Source organism: Pelophylax lessonae (assembly GCF_965119305.1).
Source record: "Pelophylax lessonae genome assembly, chromosome: 5".
Lineage (NCBI taxonomy): Eukaryota > Metazoa > Chordata > Amphibia > Anura > Ranidae > Pelophylax > Pelophylax lessonae.
The window spans coordinates 37,476,875-37,491,841 of record NC_138772.1 but is presented as its reverse complement, the minus strand read 5'-3'; positions in this window follow the sequence as shown (position 1 = coordinate 37,491,841).

Below are 14,967 nucleotides of genomic sequence, written 5' to 3'. Positions count from 1 at the left end.
CTAATTATTTGAACTTTTTGAGACAATAGCCAGTCGTGCATGGGGATGGGTTGGGGGAGGTTGGGCTGTCTCCCTCTCACCTGTTCCCCATCCACCCATTAGCGGCCATGTGCCTCCAGTGTGAGGACACTAAATTAAGAGTGTAGGACTGCAGATTTAAACAGGGTGCCGTGACGTGGCTCTGCAGCTTTCACATGCGTTTGCAAATGTGTGTCAACTAAACCCCTGTTCTTTGTACCAAGAGACAGGTCTTATTTGGTTGGTGACAGACTGGAAGGTGAGTACATCAAACTGGGGGCTGGCTGACTTTCATGCACCTCTTACAATCCTTCAACCTCATTTTGTGTTTTGTAATAGGGATGGAGACGCCGGGCAACACCAGCTTGGGTCTCATCTAAAGTCCCACCTAGTCCAATATGTTTAAAGCAACCAGGGATGGAGACGCCTTGCTTACAGCTTGGTGCCTCATCTAAAGTCCCACCGTGCGATTTTCGTGCGTTTTTGGTGGATGCAGTTTTTGATATGACCCTAGTGTTTTCCGTATACAGGGATGGAGACCAATAGCATGACCTGCTTGTCTCATATAAAGTCCCAAAGGAAATAAGGGATTTCAAAGGCAGTGTGCTTTACAGGCCATGCCCCATATATAAAATCCCTTCCTATCCATATACTGCATCCACCAAGGGGATGGAGGTGTAATGCTTTTCAGCTGGTCTTCTCCAGTTTGCACCATGGTTATATTTTAACCTAATTATTTGAACTTTTTGAGACAATAGCCAGTCGTGCATGGGGATGGGTTGGGGGAGGTTGGGCTGTCTCCCTCTCACCTGTTCCCCATCCACCCATTAGCGGCCATGTGCCTCCAGTGTGAGGACACTAAATTAAGAGTGTAGGACTGCAGATTTAAACAGGGTGCCGTGACGTGGCTCTGCAGCTTTCACATGCGTTTGCAAATGTGTGTCAACTAAACCCCTGTTCTTTGTACCAAGAGACAGGTCTTATTTGGTTGGTGACAGACTGGAAGGTGAGTACATCAAACTGGGGGCTGGCTGACTTTCATGCACCTCTTACAATCCTTCAACCTCATTTTGTGTTTTGTAATAGGGATGGAGACGCCGGGCAACACCAGCTTGGGTCTCATCTAAAGTCCCACCTAGTCCAATATGTTTACACCTGTTGTACTTTGCGGTTAAATTATATTTCCAAATTGCCTTATTCAAACAGGCAACTCTAAGACATGCGTAGTCCTTGCTCCCCTTACTCACCAACTTCTGCTGCATACATTTATATGATGTGTATACAGAACAGTTGAGTGTTGATACATACTTACATATATTTTTTTCACTATTACTCTTTACAGTATAATGTGATTGGCCTCTGCCCGACTGACTAGGCTATCCATTGGACTCCAGTTGTGACAGCCGGTCCCTGGTTTGCACATTCCACCTGCTCTATCCTTATTGGTACCATCTTCGACCTCGTACTTGCATAAACCTTCTCCACAAGACTACTACTTCCTGTGGGTGCTATATGAAAATCCCTGTTTTTATCTGGTGGCAAAACAACTCATTTGTGTTCATATTCCAACTAACCGTGTAAGTTTACCCCTAAGTGTTTTCAAGTGTTTCACTTGTTATAGTGAATTCATGTATGTACATATAATATGGAAGGTATATATAACTTTTTCTGTATTTTGCAAACTATCTGTTGTCTCTTATGACACATATGCTCTTTTCAATACTTACAGAAATAACTATTCCCAGTACAGTCCCTGAAGAAGAGGTTTCCACCTCGAAACGTTGGATCATATCTGGAATAGTTGGTTGAGTGTATATGCACACCTTTCTTTTAAAACTACCAGTTTTGCCAAGTTTTATTGCACATTGAACATATATTGTATGTGTTTTTCTCTTTATATATATTTTTTTTTTTTTTTTTTGTATACCAATAAATATTTATAAATTTCAAACATTCTTATTTGTTCTCTAATAGCCTATAAAGTCCCACCCCCAGGGGATTTTCTACAATTTGCTTTAAAAAATATATAATGTTTGGGGGTTCTAACTAATTTTCTAGCAAAAATACAGATTTTTACATGTAAAAAAAAAAAGTGTCAAAAAAGGCCTGAAGCTAAAGTGATTAATCATTAAATCTTATACATGGATTGGTTGATTTGTCCAATATTTCTGTCATTTTTTCCCCCTTCTTTTGTTTATGTACTGGAAAAATGTATAAATAAAGAATTGAAAAAGAAAAAAGAGAAAACGGAACAAAATTCTACGCAGCCTGCCTGGGTGGCCAGGAAAGGGAGGGTGAAGCCCTTCTCCTTTGAAGGCACTTTGTCCCCATCTTAAGGGACAAAGTCCTCTTCCACATATCCTGTCCGCTCAAAAGAGATGTTGAAGTTTGTGGAAGGGGGGGGGGGAGGGGTAGGAATATGGAAGCTCCTTTTATTTTTAAGGGGGGCCCCCAGATACCCTGTCCCCCAGGGGATTTAGTACAGAGTACATTAGTAACTCTGTTAACTCAAAACAAAACAAAAATCAAAATAAATAAACCCACACCATGAAAAAGCTGATAATATAGAAAAAAGTCCTGGATATGAATAGTGATGTCGCGAACCTAAAATTCGCGGTTCGCGAACGGCGAACGCGAACATCGGCAAATGTTCGCGAACCGGCGAACCGGGCGAACCGCCATAGACTTCAATAGGCAGGCGAATTTTAAAACACACAGGGACTCTTTCTGGCCACAATAGTGATGGAAAAGTTGTTTCAAGGGGACTAACACCTGGACTGTGGCATGCCGGAGAGGGATCACGCAAAAAAAAGTTCTTAAAAATTATAATTTTTTGATAGAGAGCCAATTATTGGAAAAATTAAAAAAAAATAAAAATAAAAAATTTCTTTGGATTTAGCATCTGGGGGGTCTAAAAAGTGTACCTGTGAAGTTTCAGCTCTGTAGCATGTCCAGAACCCCTAAAAAACAGCATTTTTCTTATATTTTCAGGAATATGGCTTCTCTGCGGCTGGCTTTTACTCTTGCAGGCATTTAGCGGGCATTTTTTTAGGCAGGCATGTCATTTTTTGTATTTAGTGTCTGGGGGGTCTAAAAAGTGTACCTGTCAATTTTCAGCTCTGTAGCATGTCCAGAACCCCTAAAAAACAGCATTTTTCTTATATTTTCAGGAATATGGCTTCTCTGCGGCTGGCTTTTTCTCTTGCAGGCATTTAGCGGGCATTTTTTTAGGCAGGCATGTCATTTTTTGTATTTAGTGTCTGGGGGGTCACAAAAGTGTACCTGTCAAGTTTCAGCTCTGTAGCATGTCCAGAACCCCTAAAAAAACAGCATTTTTCTTATATTTTCAGGAATATGGCTTCTCTGCGGCTGGCTTTTTCTCTTGCAGGCATTTAGCGGGCATTTTTTTAGGCAGGCATGTCATTTTTTGTATTTAGTGTCTGGGGGGTCTAAAAAGTGTACCTGTCAAGTTTCAGCTCTGTAGCATGTCCAGAACCCCTAAAAAACAGCATTTTTCTTATATTTTCAGGAATACGGCTTCTCTGCGACTGGCTTTTTCTCTTGCAGGCATTTAGCGGGCATTTTTTTAGGCAGGCATGTCATTTTTTGTATTTAGTGTCTGGGGGGTCTAAAAAGTGTACCTGTCAAGTTTCAGCTCTGTAGCATGTCCAGAACCCCTAAAAAACAGCATTTTTCTTATATTTTCAGGAATACGGCTTCTCTGCGGCTGTCTTTTTCTCTTGCAGGCATTTATCGGGCATTTTTTTAGGCAGGCATGTCATTTTTTGTATTTAGTGTCTGGGGGGTCACAAAAGTGTACCTGTCAAGTTTTAGCTCTGTAGCATGTCCAGAACCCCTAAAAAACAGCATTTTTCTTATATTTTCAGGAATACGGCTTCTCTGCGGCTGTCTTTTTCTCTTGCAGGCATTTATCGGGCATTTTTTTAGGCAGGCATGTCATTTTTTGTATTTAGTGTCTGGGGGGTCACAAAAGTGTACCTGTCAAGTTTTAGCTCTGTAGCATGTCCAGAACCCCTAAAAAACAGCATTTTTCTTATATTTTCAGGAATACGGCTTCTCTGCGGCTGTCTTTTTCTCTTGCAGGCATTTATCGGGCATTTTTTTAGGCAGGCATGTCATTTTTTGTATTTAGTGTCTGGGGGGTCACAAAAGTGTACCTGTCAAGTTTCAGCTCTGTAGCATGTCCAGAACCCCTAAAAAACAGCATTTTTCTTATATTTTCAGGAATACGGCTTCTCTGCGGCTGGCTTTTTCTCTTGCAGGCATTTATCGGGCATTTTTTTAGGCAGGCATGTCATTTTTTGTATTTAGTGTCTGGGGGGTCACAAAAGTGTACCTGCCAAGTTTCAGCTCTGTAGCATGTCCAGAACCCCTAAAAAACAGCATTTTTCTTATATTTTCAGGAATACGGCTTCTCTGCGGCTGTCTTTTTCTCTTGCAGGCATTTATCGGGCATTTTTTTAGGCAGGCATGTCATTTTTTGTATTTAGTGTCTGGGGGGTCTAAAAAGTGTACCTGTCAAGTTTCAGCTCTGTAGCATGTCCAGAACCCCTAAAAAACAGCATTTTTCTTATATTTTCAGGAATACGGCTTCTCTGCGGCTGTCTTTTTCTCTTGCAGGCATATATATCAGTGGTGGGTGGGCAGTGGCACAGTACACTCTCTGTGGACCTGGCAGCAGTCACTGGCACCCAGGCAACTGCAATTTAAAAATATATATATATTTTTTTTACTTTGCAAGCTGCTGTGCCACTTTATATATCAGTGGTGGGTGGGCAGTGGCACAGTACACTCTCTGTGGACCTGACAGCAGTCACTGGCACCCAGGCAACTGCAATTTAAAATATATATATATATTTTTTTACTTTGCAAGCTGCTGTGCCACTTTATATATCAGTGGTGGGTGGGCAGTGGCACAGTACACTCTCTGTGGACCTGACAGCAGTCACTGGCACCCAGGCAACTGCAATTTAAAAAAATATATATATTTTTTTACTTTGCAAGCTGCTGTGCCACCTTATATATCAGTGGTGGGTGGGCAGTGGCACAGTACACTCTCTGTGGACCTGACAGCAGTCACTGGCACCCAGGCAACTGCAATTTTAAAAAAATATATTTTATTTTACTTTGCAAGCTGCTGTGCCACCTTATATATCAGTGGTGGGTGGGCAGTGGCACAGTACACTCTCTGTGGACCTGACAGCAGTCACTGGCACCCAGGCAACTGCAATTTAAAAAAATATATATATTTTTTTTACTTTGCAAGCTGCTGTGCCACCTTATATATCAGTGGTGGGTGGGCACACAGTGGCACTGCAGTGGGCACAGTACACTCTGTGGACCTGACAGTCACTGGCAGCCCAGGCAACTGCAATAATAAAAAATATTTTTTTTTTTCAATTTATTGCAACAAGATGCTGTGCCAACGTATATATATCAGTGGTGGGCAGTGCACTGCAGTGGGTACAGTGCACTCTGTGGACCTGACACAGCACTCACTGCAATTATGACAGAGGAAAAAAAAATATTTTTTAAAATGCCAGGTACTGTGCCTGTGCCACCCGAAATGAGTGTGGTGTGCACACAGTACAGTCTGTGGTAGGTCTGTGGCCTCTCACACACAGCGGGCAGGCAACTGCAGTGTACAATAGATATATATATATATATATATATAAAGAAAAAAATCTATTACCTTACCAGCCCTTAAAAGGGCTTTTGGGGACACTATATATATATATATATATATGTATATATATAAATAAAAAAATCCTCAATTACCAGCCCTTAAAAGGGCTTTTGGGGACACTAGATAGATATAGATATATATATATATGAAGAAACAACTCAATTACCAGCCCTTAAAAGGGCTTTTGGGGACGCTAGGTATATATATATATATATATATATATATATATATATATATATATATATATATATATATATATATATATATAAAAAACCACAAATACCAGCCCTTAGAAGGGCTTTTTGGGGTGCTGATATTACAGCAGTAGTGGACCAAGAACACTGCAAGACCAGGAACACTGACTAACTGTCCCTAGCTTAACAGCAGCAGCAGCAGCAGCAGCTCTCTCCCTATTCTCACTACACACACTGCTTCAGAATGATCTAAGATGGATGCTGCCCTTGCTTATTTATAGGAGGTGGGAGGGTGTGGGAGGGAGGTACGCTGATTGGCTGGAAATGTGTCTGCTGACTGTAAAGTTCAGGGTCAAAGTTTGCCTCAATGATGTCTTATGGGGGGCGGACCGAACATCGCATATGTTCGCCGGCAGCGGCGAACGCGAACATGCTAAGTTCGCCGGGAACTGTTCGCCGGCGAACAGTTCTATACATCTCTAGATATGAATCCACTGTGTTCAGTGATGTTTCCCTGATGCCACAATGACCTGCCAGACAACAATGTTGACCTGTTGCACTCCCATTGCTAAATGACGGACCCCCGCCTACAGCATTAGTGTAAAAAAAAAAAAGCAGCCAGGGATCCTGGGGGACATCATTGTCCATATATTCCATTACCATGACCTGCATTGCTGCCACTAAATGACAGATCCCCATCACTGTATGCAAACAAACTGTGCAGGATCCTGGATAACATCATTGACCAAATATGGTCTTGGAGGGGGGCACATGTTCATTGTCCTCTCTCTCCTGGCTACCTAAGCTGCATGCCTCAATAAGAGTCTTTTATTTTTAGGAGGTACCCTATGGAGGAACCCACTTCTTTATCTTTTATGTCTTGTTTCCACTGAGCGGTACGGTTCGGTTTGGTTCAGTACGGTATACAATTTTTGCCATTTCCATTGTTAGAAGTTGGGAATGGTACCCTAATTCCGAACTGTACCGTACCACTTTTTTAGGACCCTTTCATTGGGGTACCAAGCACATCAGTACCATACCAACAGGGTGGAGCTACACTGTTGAGGTACTGTTGAGCTGAGGTACTGTTGGCGGTGGAAACGCAAGCCTGATCAAGGTGTACCGTTCCGAACTGCACTGAACTGTACCGAACCGAACCGTACCGCTCAGTGGAAACGAAGCATAAAAGGACTAATGCACTATTAGTCCTCCTTTTATCTCCATCCACATCTATGAGTTGCGAGCCTGTGACCATCCAAGGTCCATAGAGAAGGGGATACAGTTGTTCAGCTGAGCACTTCTTACATGCCTTTTGACCGCTGAGGTCTGGTAAGTAGCCATTTATATATTTTTGAGCACGAGGGTGATGCATGCAGCACTTTGAGGGCTTCCGAACAGAACCTTTCCAGCTCTTCACAATATTTGGGGCTGATTTGAAATAACCCACAACAGACTTTGTTTTAATGGGATTTTATGTTATGGAATTTTGAATTTTTTTACCATATTTATTTTTTCACTGCATTGTCTTTGTATGTTCATTTATAATATCACATATATTGGAACAGATGATTTTCATTGCATCTTGAAGTGTAAAACCTCGTACACATGCAACGATTGTTGGCCGTGAATTTTCGGGCCAACGTCTGATCGACCGATTGTCGGCTTGTTAATATGATGCTTCCGACAACCGACTGCGACTTTTCGGCCGAAAAAAATCTGGTGTGCATGCTATAAAATTTTTGTTGGCCGTCAACAGAACGGCCGATTGTTCGTCAGTCAGTACAGATTTCGGCAGACAAACATCACATGAGCAAGACTGGGCACGCTCAGAGAAGAAAAAACACACGGAAAGTAAACCAGCACATGACATCACTTCTGAAGTTGGTTTTTGTTGGCCGAAAAAAATTGTGTGCAGTCTAGAGCACATTTCAACCAACACAACAACACTGGACAAAAGACGGCCGATCGGTCGGCCAACAATCGGTGCGTGTATACGGGGCTTTAGTTTTCATATGTGGAAAGCCCAAACGATCAGCTATGCACGTTTGTACTTAGTATTATTACGTACGTTTTTGTGATTTTTATCGCATTTTTTCATGCATAGAATGCATGAAGGTAAAAAGCCTTTACAACCACTTTAAAATGACCTATGAAGTTGTGCACCTGTACAATGTACTACAGCAATACTGACATTTACAAAGATAAATATACCATTCCAATCGCCACTAAATAACATTTGTCAAACAACAACAAGGAAAAATTCCCAGATCAACCTACCAGCCAATAGAATATAAATGCTTTGCCGCACTACCAAATGGGAAGCATTCTTATATAGTGACATAAATAAAATAAACAATTTAGAAATACTGTGACAAATATAAAAAATTAAAATAATAACAATAAAAATAAAACCATTGATAGTAAAGTCCGTGAAGTAAGAAAAATTTGCATTCAAGTGTAACTCCACTTTTGTTGAGAAAAAAACATTCCCCTCTGGGTGATCTCTGTACATTGCAAGTATTCTAACAAACTTTGTTGCAGATTCTTACCTTATGTTGTTCTGAAGAAATCCTTGTTTGTTCCTCCGTGCCTCTGTGCTGAGTGGGTCTAATGGGAGTGGTTTTATAATTATCAATCAGCTGTGACAGCTGCAGGGCTCTAACGAGGAAAGCTGCTTGGCCTGCATCCCTTTAGACGTGTTCCTATTGGGAATATCTCACCAAAAATGAAATTTTTGTTGCAGGGGATGCCAGAAATCTGACTTGTATCTAAGGCAGACTTCTGGGAAAATTGATGAGCCAATCACACAAGCAGGAAATGATGTCTCTGGGGGTGTGGTCAGTATACATTCTGTGTACAGAACACCTCCAGGCGGCCATATTGCATTGCATTTTCAGAAAATTACAACAGTTGCAGATTGAAAAGGAAAGATAATTCTAAATAACATTCAATTACAATATGATTTGTGTCGCAATTGTATACGCTATATTGTTTTTTCTTTATTTGCTGATGTTTTTTCTCCACGAAAGTGGCATTACCCCTGTCAGTGACAAAAGTAGAAGTTCAGATATGTTTAGATTCTGTAGCAAATGTTTGAAAACACCACTGTGATGCCAGATAACTGGTGTGTTGAGCCAGGACTCGTGACCCCCTTGGTGAACCATTACCACCACAAGATTTGGACCCTTACCAGAGCAGAAGGACCCTATCACAGAGTCAAATCAGCCTATAGATGGTATCTCGTCATCAAGAACCTTGTTAAGCACCCCCCTGGTTAGAGTTTCACGCTGTTTCCAGGTTTTCAGCATACATTCAGTCAGTGGCCTATATATACTCCAAGGAAGTGACCATGAAAATTAAAATGGGAAAACCCACATAGCCTAAAACCGTATAAAATTTTATTGGGGCTCAAAAAGACACATAAAACTACAATTTCAAAATCAATATGCACTTGATATCAAATACATTCCCAGGCAATGGTAAAAGTAATCCAGACCAGTTTGGCAACATCTCATGCTTTAGCTACTCCCTACGCGTTTCGTCATAACAGATTACTTGTTTGAACTTACCCACTTGCCTGCAACAAACCAAATTGTTCTGTCTAACAGTTCTTGTTAAAAAGAGGGGTTAGTTTGCACACATATGCAAATACATGCATAAGCTGCAGAGGCCACGTCACGGCACACCAGTATTATCTGCAGTCCTAATTCTTTACATTTTGAGAGCCTATCAGTGCCACTTATCAGAGCAGCCTCATCAGTGCCTCCTGCTCAGTGCCCACCAGTTCTGCCTCATAAATGCCCATTAGTGCCACCCATCAGTGCCCATTAGTGCCGCCACATCAGTGCCCATTAGTGCAGCCCATCAGTGCAGGCTCTCAGTGGCCATCAGTGAAGGAGAAAAATTATCTGTTTGCAAAATTATATAACAAAATATGAAAAACGTTTTGGTCTTTCAAAATTTTTTTTTTTTTTAGTTTATTTAGCAAAAAATAAAAACCCCAGTGGTGAATAAATACCACCAAAAGAAAGCTCTATTTGTGTGAAAAAAAATGATAAAAATTTAATATGGGTACAGTGTGGCATGACCGCGCAATTGTCATTCAAAGTGTGACAGCGCTGAAAGCTGAAGATTGGCCTGGGCAGGAAGGGGATGAAAGTGGCCAGTAAGCAAGTGGTTAAAGGCACAGGGGGTGCACTGGACACCCAACAAAGAGCACAATGACAGCAAAGGTGTCCAGTGCGTCCCCTCCCCTGCCCCCAATATATCCATTATTATATACAGTATGTGCTCCTACTATTAAGGCTCTCAAAATTTATAGAGAATTTAAAGAACCAATTGCTGCATCAGCCCAAAACCTAATAAGTGTGTTCTACAAATAGAAGAGTTAGCAAAAGGACACATCACCTTGGTAAACATATCCCTGAGTATTGTGCCGGCTGATTTCTCGGTGTCTGTATACAGCGGATCCTATTGTACTATCTGCAGGCATTGTTCCCGCTGATAAAAGGAGCTGGCCGAGCAGAGATGAGTGGAGTAGAAAATGTAATGTACATTCTGTAAAGTGTGTGCCTCTAATTGCCTGCTCCTGAGAGGGCTGAATCAATTCTATTACCCGCCGAAAATCCCCTGCTTGTGTTATTTTAACAAACCTGATTAGTTTAATTTGCCAGCATTGAATAAAGGCTACAGGAACAATCACAACAGAGAGGGCAACTAATGAATCCCCTTCAGAGTTTAGGGGATCTAATAGCCTGTAATATTCATTATATAAAATGTAGCAAAAAGGATCTTTTATATGTTCCAAATGATTTAGGCCCCTTTCTCACACACCGTTCATTTCATCAGTTCAGTCACGTTTTTTTGTCTTTAGTTTTTTACAGTCAACATCAGTTTCACATTTGTTTTTCATTCGTTGTCATCTATTTTTCATCTTTTGTCATCAGTTTTTCATCCGTTTTTATCCATTTTTATCCGTTTTTCATCCATTGTCATCCGTTGTCTCCTGTTGTCATCCATTGTCTTCCGTTGTATAACAGGGGGGAGTACCGCGCTTAAAAGGTGCTTAGTGCATGTTAATCATACATTTAATAATTTACTTTCAGTGCTTTCAAATGTTTAAAATAAAATATAAATATTCTCCAGTGTATAAAATTATATAAATATTCTTCAGTGCATAAAATTTAAAAAAATTCTCATTAATAAATAAAATATTTCTTACAAGTGATGTAAATATGTGCTATAAACTATCCTTAAATATATCAAAATTTGTAAAAATGAAACATAAAAATCAAATGCCAGTGATAAATTATGTGCTTATAAGTTTCCAATAATTAAATAGTTCAAAAGTGAAAAAGTGCCAAAGTGTCCTTGTATATATAAATAAAATGGTGTATATTCAAACGCCTTTTCTTTCCCAAAATTCATGCAGGTGCTCTTCCATGCAGTGGCCACTAGGTGTCCTAAGCGCTCACCTCAATTGGCTTTATAACCAGCTTTGTATGGTATCATATGTAATCCTCCTTTTCTATGGTTGATGGGTCCGGTCACTAATTCTCACACTTATCCCTTTTAACGCGATATTCCAGGGGGTGTGTGTGGAGCCTTTGAATCTCCAAAATAAATGGGGCCACAATAGTGAGGTACCGTTTGGTGATTTTATTAAAAGAGATAAAAATAACAGACTCACATTTTCCTTCGTCTTTGCCAATGCATAACAATTGTAATGTCGCTACGTCACTTCCGGTTTGGCGTCCTACGCGTTACGCTGCGTGCCCACACAGCTTCTTCCAGGGATACCTTGCCTACCATTGTGACGTTCTATTTATATCACTGAAGCCGGAAATAGGTTTTCCGCCATATTTGTTGTTTATATAAGATTTAATAAGAACCGGAAGTGGTGCTATGGCCATTTTCTTGGAGTCTATTACGACATCGTTCCCCTTACTCTCTTTTTCTCCACATCTATAAATAATACACTAATATTGCATATTCCCCTTTACCATTAAAATCCTTTTATTCATTATAATAACGTTAAAATCCATATCTAAACCCAAATTGATCTAAAATAAAAACCGGAAGTGATGTATCGGCGAATCCATATACTCAATGATATAATGTTGTATACAATCACTATGTAATTATGTGGATCATTATACATTCCATTTGATGTATTATTGTTCTTCTATATCTTAAATCTACCCTTAACTTTATAATGACCTATTATTATTGTATTATATTTCATCTTCACCTACTTTTACTATGCTCCATTTATATTATTATTATATCCAACTTTTTCCTTATTTCTTATTTTTGTCAGACTTAAGTACACTTTTACTTCTTTTCTTATATATATTAGGACTTTTTGGGGTATATTTTCTCTACGTTCTTCGTCCACTATTTTATAAAACCTAAAATTTTAAAAGATTAAAATCTTCCTCTAAAATTTTCTAAAAATTACTTATAAAACAATTCACATCAAATTCAATATTTAACCCATTTGGTGTTAAACAATCCAGTGTGTGAATCCAGTATGATTCCCTTTGACTTAACGTACGGATTTTATGACTTCCTCGCCAATGCCTCTTGTATGGTTCAATTGCCCAAAATTTCAGATGTGTGGGGTCCCTTCGATGGTATTTATCAAAATGCCTGGATACACTGTGTTTATCATAACCATTTTCAATGTTTTTCACGTGTTCCTTTATCCTGATTCTTAGTAATCTCTTGGTGCGGCCCACATACTGTAGACCGCAACTGCACTCTAGGCCATAGACTACTCCTTCTGTATTGCATCCGATGAAATCTCTTATTTTGTATATTGTGTTCGTTCTTGTGGATTTAAATTCATCTATTTTTCCTTTTGGTTTTCTTGTGTGGAGGCATGCATAACATCTTTTGCATGGATAAAATCCCTTTCCTGTAAAAAATGTGAATTGTGCTTTAGGTGGATCCATAACTGTTTTCACTATCATGTTTCTGATGGTTGGTGCCCGTTTGTATACAAATGCTGGGTGTTCCGGTAATGTGTTCTTCAAGTGTTTGTCTCTCTTTAAGATGTGCCAATGTTTTTTTTATAATTTTCTCCACTTTCTTGTGTTGCATACTGTACTCCATTACTATAGGTAATTTTTCCATAAATTTACTCTGAGTTTTGTTTTTGTCTTCTAATAGATTTTTTCTTTCAATACTTCTGACTTCATTAATCTTTTCTGTTATAAATGTTGTTTCATAGCCCTTTTCTATAAATCTTTTGCCTATAATATCTGCCTGTTGTTCAAAATCTTGGTCCTTTGTGCAATTTCTTTTTATTCTTAGGAGTTGTCCTTTTGGGATGTTGAATAGCCAGTTATTGTGATGACAGCTGTTTATTGGCAGGTAACTGTTTTTATCTACTTCCTTAAAATGTGTCTTTGTGTTGATCTTTCCATTTTCTTGTGTGATAACTAGATCTAGATATTTTACTTCCAGATTGCTTATGTCCCATGTCAATCTAATGTTCTTATCATTTTCATTTAATTTATTTAAAAATTTAATCAAAGTTTTTTTATTCCCTTGCCATAAAATCAGTCCGTCATCTATAAATCTCTTGTATAAAATCATCTCCTCTGGGTTATTATTGAAAATATTTTCTTCTTCCCACTGTGACATAAAAATGTTAGCGACGCTTGGAGCAAATTTCGAACCCATGGCTACTCCTACTTTTTGGTAATAATAAGTTTTCTTGTACCAAAAATAATTTTTCTTCAGGCAGAAATCCAGGCTTTTAATTATGAATTTTCTTTGCTTACATACCAAATTGGTGTATTTCCTTAATGCCCATTTCACTGCTTCACATGCTTCAGTGTGGTTTATAATGGTGTACAATGCTGCGACATCGATGGTTGCCATATATACATTCCTATCAAAATGAGGTAGATTTTCAATTATTTGAAGAATGTGTTTCGTGTCTCTCACATAAGCTGTTGTGGCTGGTATTATCGGTTGTAAAAACGTGTCTATATATTGGCCTAATCTTGCTGTTAAGGACTCTATTCCATTGACTATCGGTCTTGGGGGTGGGTTTTCTCTGTTCTTATGTAATTTTGGGATTGTATATATGATTGGGGTTCTGCATGCCTCTGGTGATAAATATTTAGCTTCTTTCTTCGTTAACACTTCTTTTTTTAAACCAAGATGAATTAATTTTTCCAATTCTTTTTTATATCTTCCAAGAGGATTACTCGATAGTTTTTCATATGTGTTTTCATCTCTTAACATTTCCATCATTTGTTCTTCATATTGTTCTTTCGTGACAATCACAATTCCTCCTCCCTTGTCCGCCGGTCTTATAACTATGTCTTTTCTCTTTTTCAATTTATTGAGGCCTGTTTTCATTGCTCTGGATTCATCATATTTGTTTATTTTCAAATTTTTCACATCTTCTAAAACCAAATCCTTAAAAACACTAATAAATTTATTGTCTGTGTTCTGTGGGTTAAAAACTGATTTATTGCGTAAAGTGCTGTGTTGGATATCATCTTTATTTGAGGTAGTTGTTGTTTGTCTTGCTGATTGTCTGGTTGTGGTGATCGTTGTATGTCTAACCGGATTGCTTAAAATATACTTTTTTACATTCAGTTGTCTCACATATTTCTGAATGCCTATATATGTACCAAATCTATCTAAATTTTTCTTTGGGGCATATTTCAAACCCCTATCTAAGACAGTTAATTCTTCTTGTGTTAAAATTTTCTCACTCAAATTGAATACCCCTTGTCCTATTTGTTTCTTTTCCTTTTGTTTTCTCTTTCTTCCTCTACTTCCTCTCTTTTTTCCGTGCTGTTTTTTTGATTCTTTGGTTCTTCTTTCTTTTTTGGTGTGTGAGTGTTCTGGCCCTTCTCTAAAAAAGGCCTGCTTTGTTCTTTTTCTTTTTTTTGTGATTGTTCTTTACTTCTCTCTTCTTCTCTATATTGATTTTGGGGTACTCTTCTATCTTCTTCCTGAAGATCTCTTAATGGAGCATAGTAATTGTGTACTGGTATAGGGCTTCTTTCTTGTTCGTGATAC